The 4,879-nt window shown below is 38.0% G+C and overlaps 1 non-coding gene across 1 annotated transcript; it reads left to right on the top strand.

Annotated features, from left to right (window-relative positions):
- The first annotated feature begins 806 nt into the window (after positions 1-806).
- Positions 807-989, top strand: LOC123464334. The gene has a single exon (XR_006639555.1). It is a non-coding gene; the product is annotated as a U2 spliceosomal RNA (small nuclear RNA).
- The last annotated feature ends 3,890 nt before the right edge of the window (positions 990-4,879 follow it).

The raw sequence follows: 4,879 nt of genomic DNA on the forward strand, positions 1-4,879 counted from the left end.
AACCCCCCTGTGCCAGTTCTCCAACCGGGAACGTTGCCCTCTGGTGTGCTGTTTCTCCTCTTTCCTTTTCTATCATGGGACAGAACCTAAGAAAGCATAAATTGTTGAAAGGCTTAAAACTTCTCTCAAGGCATAAGGAACATGGGTTAAAAAAAAAAAAAAGATTTAACCAAGAGTAAAAAGGAGCTAATTGCCATAATAAAAGATATTTTAAAAGCACAAGGAATAATGATTGTTTCAAGTTCTGTAAGTTTTTTTATTTTATCAGGAATATTTGTTCTTTGTGTGTGTGTGTCTGTGTTTATGTGTGCTCATTGTGCTTGCTAGTCGTGTCATGTTTGTGACTGTTTGTAACTAAAGAGATGAAATGGACACAGATGATATTCCTTTCTCTTTTAGAAAACCATTCAAGGAAATCAAAGACCTAAGCATAGAAATTAAAAAGGAAAAGTTAAATGTCTTTTACAGGAGTAAATTTGCCAGATATTTGTTTTAGATCAAGTTCACCTTACATAGAGGATTATTAAAAACAACAAAACTTCCTCTAAAGAGGTAACTTATAATTTGCCAGATATTTTTCAAAAGATGGTGATGTCCTGTTACTTAAAAGGAGGAGGCAACTGATCTGACTTCTGAGCCAGCCTGCCTCAAGATAACAACACAATTTGCCATAGCTACTCCTAATAAAATCATTTCCAACTGTGTTATTGGTATTAATGATATAAAATTGTATTAAGACTGCTTTCTTTTTAGTAATAGGATTAACCAATTTGGTGTAATTTTTTAATAGCCTTATAAGAAAGATAATCACTTCTCGGCTTTTTGGCTAAGATCAAGTGTAGTATCTGTTCTTATCAGTTTAATATCTGATACATCCTCAATCCAAGGACAATATATTAAATGGATTTTTGTAGCTTGGAGTTGGAATAGGAGCTTGTTCCATCCACTCAACCTGGTATTGCAGTACTTCCAGGAATGGTGCACCCCCTCAGGGGAATAAAAAAGAAAAGATAAATAATGATGGGATGAGATAAATTGATTAAAGGAACTGGGAAAGAATTTTTCAATGTTGGGACATAGAATGCTCATTAAAAATGCTTTTTGAGTGGTACTGAGAATATTAAAGTATGTGGATAAAGATGTGCGTATGTAGGAAAGAATTTTCAGGCTAAACCTAAATGCCATGCCTAAAGTTACAGATTCTTCAACTGTTTACAGACCCTTAAGGATACTCTAAAAGTTTTATATAGGGACATAGTCTTAATCTAAATTCATCTTGCATTAGCCACAGGTGATGCCTATGTTAGGTGGGTCACAAAGTCATAAGTACAGATGTAATTGGAGGTTTAGCCAGGTTAAACATAGACAAGAGTCTATCACCTTGTGTTTTGTAAATGGGTAAATTTGCTATGTAAAAACAAATAACTTCAAAATAGGAAAGCAATGTCAGGATGCTTATCTCTCCACTCTGTAATTTCATTTTGTTCTTGCTTTCCAACATATTCTACTTAAATTCATGGAAAGCTGGACTCTGAAAAAAATACAGATGGAACCCCCTTAATCTCAAACCCCATGCAAGTTTAAGACATGTGTCCCCCAGACTCTGACTAGAGACAAAAATGGCCAATTGTCTCTGACAAGGAAAAAGAAATACAACATATAACTGTGGTTCTCTTTAGTTCATCTCTTATGAACACCTAAAATCACATCTGTTAGATAAAGTCTCTCAGTAGACAAAATGTTAAATAGATAAACTGAGTCTTATGACAAGGCCTCACTCATTAACAGGTCACTGATGCTATTTGTTATGATTTAAGGGTTATAAAACTGGCTTTAAGACTCTCTCAGTAAAGTAAATTAGGTTCCTCTTTTCATCAAGGTTTTAACTATTCTAAAGATAAAGGCTCACATAGAAATGTTTAATTTCCAAAGGAAAAGTACTCATACCTAAAGACATTGTGACTTTACAGATAGCTTCTGTCTTATTAATGCTAATTTTATTGAATGGCCATAACTAGGTTTAATGACTTAGGTTTACATGATTTAATTTCAGTAATAATGACTTTCATCTTCCTGGGATTTGTTGGAATAGCTTACTTAAACTTTATCAAATTTAAGCCATGGGTAAAACATAAAATTGTTTTATGTTAATAAAAATTTCTGTGGTACATAAAATCAATACCTATCAAATTTAAGCCAAAATCATTGGTTGTCAAATAATGTTTTTTCTTTCAAAAATTTATCAAGGGCTGTTTTGGCCCAGAAAAGACCAAATTCTACTCTATTGTATGTAAAGTAACTGTCTCAATTTTGGCATCATGATAACATTTTGTTAGATTTGATTAACTTACATTCAAAAATTCTAACTATGCAAAACATTCATCTTGATTTTGATGCTACTAAGGCTGCTAATGATTTATTTACTACAATTAAGTCTGTGTTGCCTGGTTGGGACTCTCTAAATTCCTGGATAGGCAGCTTTACAGCTGTGGGAGTTTGCCTTCTGCTTCTCTTATGCCTATTGCCTATTTTCTTCAAGTGTTTAATGAAGTCTATTGTAAATGTTCACACAGAGGTCCTAGCTATACACTATAGGACATGTCCCTGGCTCTCTCAGACTTTATCCTAGTTCTTCCTGAATTTTGTCCACTGAAGGTCAAAGACGGATAAGAAAGAAGAAGGAGAATCTAAAACAGAGAATCCTGCTGGGTCAAAAACCACTGAGGATAAGGTAATCGCCATTGTGATGGGCTAAGCAAACAATGGTACTTTAAAACTTTTAAAATGATAGGTTTATCTAAACAGGTGGTCAGAGGCCAGAGGCCCCCACAATGGAGTGTTTCTGGGATGCCCTTAAAATAGAGATTACTCCAGGACCATAGAAAAATTAATAAGGCCATGGTACCCTTGGGAGCCCTACAACCAGGCCTCCCTACTCCAGTAGCAATTCCTGCAGGATATTGTAAAATTATTATTGACCTAAAAGATTACTTTTTCCCTTATACCCTGAGAATTGTCAGCATTTTACCTTTAGTTTACCTGTGGTAAATTTTAGAGGCCCTGAAGATAGTGAAGGCTACAATTCTGAGCCAAAGGGTCACTTTTATCTCTTATAAAAAGTGTCTTCTCCTGGTCATTTGTGCCACTGACTTTACACCCACTGGGGTGTTCTGGCAGAAAGGGCCCCTCTTCTGGGTCCATTTACCCTCCAAAAGTTAAAAACGGGGCATTTATATCCCATAAAAGGCTCTCCAAGAAATATTCTTCATCATACACTGTTTGTCCTAAACTTTTTAACCCTTGACGCTCAAGGAAAGTCAGCAGTTGATCACTTTTGGCACAGAAATACAAAAAATACCTTTGCCAAAGCCATGTTAAAAGATCCTTTAACTTTAAAATGGAATGGCCCAAACCCAGTACTCATTTGGGGCCGAGGATCAGTATGCATGTCTGAAACCAAAGAAAATGCTGTGAGATGGCTAACAAAAAGACTTGTAAAACAAGCTAATGATCCTCCAGTGACATCTCACATATCTAGGGAAGAAACACTTCCCTGAGAGAATCTCCCTTTTTTCCTTAACAGGACAAAGCTGGAAGGACTGCTACTTATCTTAATCCTCTCACTCACAATCAGACCCGTTATTATAATTAAAGTCATGTCTTTTATATGTCAACAGATTAAAGCCATTAAGGTGCAGCCTTTATAGGTCCATTATCAAAGACTGGAGCTGGTGGATAGAGGCGTTGCCACTGAAGACCTACCACCTGCAGCTGTCACTCTCCCTTTATCTTACATTCTGTACTTATTTACTATAATGCTGTAATCTACACCTCTGCTATTGCTGTGGTCTACCTGTCTTGGCCAAATGGCTACCCCTCCTTTAGGAGCTGCATAGGATTCAGACCTTTGCATATCAACTCACAATAAAGTGAGTATGATATGGGCACCAACGTGGGTGCAAGGCAAAGCACCGCAAGGGAAGGTCCCTATCTGACCACTTCTGAATACCCTGAGAGATATACCTGGCTTGCATGGAGGTTGGTACCATAACTGTTATCACTAAGGCCATGCCTCACTCTCCAGCCACATAGGCCCTGCCTCCCCTCCCCAAAAGGTACCAAGGGCCAAAGATTGTGGGAAAAAGACATCCCACGGGAGGAGTCGGGTCCCTACTCCCCCAGTTGGTTAATGCCCACTGCTGCAAAGCGGGCCTTCCCTCTTGTTGTATAAAAGAAGGGAGGAGATGTTGGGAGCCATGAACCAAACCTCAGCCATGTTAACAGAGACTGCCATATAGCAAGTTAAAGTTTCTACTTCCTCACCTAATACCCAACTACCAGAAACAAAGACTGCCATATAACAATTTAAGTTTCTACTTCCTCACCTAATATTCAACTACCAGAAACAATGGGATCATACACCTGGCCAAACATTCCCCCATCCTGCCAGTAGCTAATGAAGAAACAAAGGCATTGCAGTTTAACCAGTAACTCTGTGATCTTTGCCCTAACTATGTCCCCTTCCCCCTACAACCCCTTGCCCTGACCACGTCCCCTTCCCCCTACAACCCTATATAAACCTACATGTAAGAATAAACTCTCGAGGCTGTGACAAATGCCTAGCATGGTCTCCTTCTTGTGTCTGTTTGTCTTTCACCCAGGTTAGCTTCTCCTTGAATCCTTGTTCAACTCCACACTGGCCGGGGCAACAGAGATAGAAAAAGTTATCTCAAAATTCATATGGAATATCATCAGGCCTTGGATATCCAAGCATATCCTCAGCAAAAGAAACACTTCTGGAGGAATCACCATACCTGATCTAAAGCTATGTTACAAAGCCATAGTAACAAATCAACATGGTACTGGCATAATAACAGGA

This window comes from Jaculus jaculus, chromosome 10 (genome assembly GCF_020740685.1).
Source record: "Jaculus jaculus isolate mJacJac1 chromosome 10, mJacJac1.mat.Y.cur, whole genome shotgun sequence".
NCBI classification, from domain to species: Eukaryota; Metazoa; Chordata; class Mammalia; order Rodentia; family Dipodidae; genus Jaculus; species Jaculus jaculus.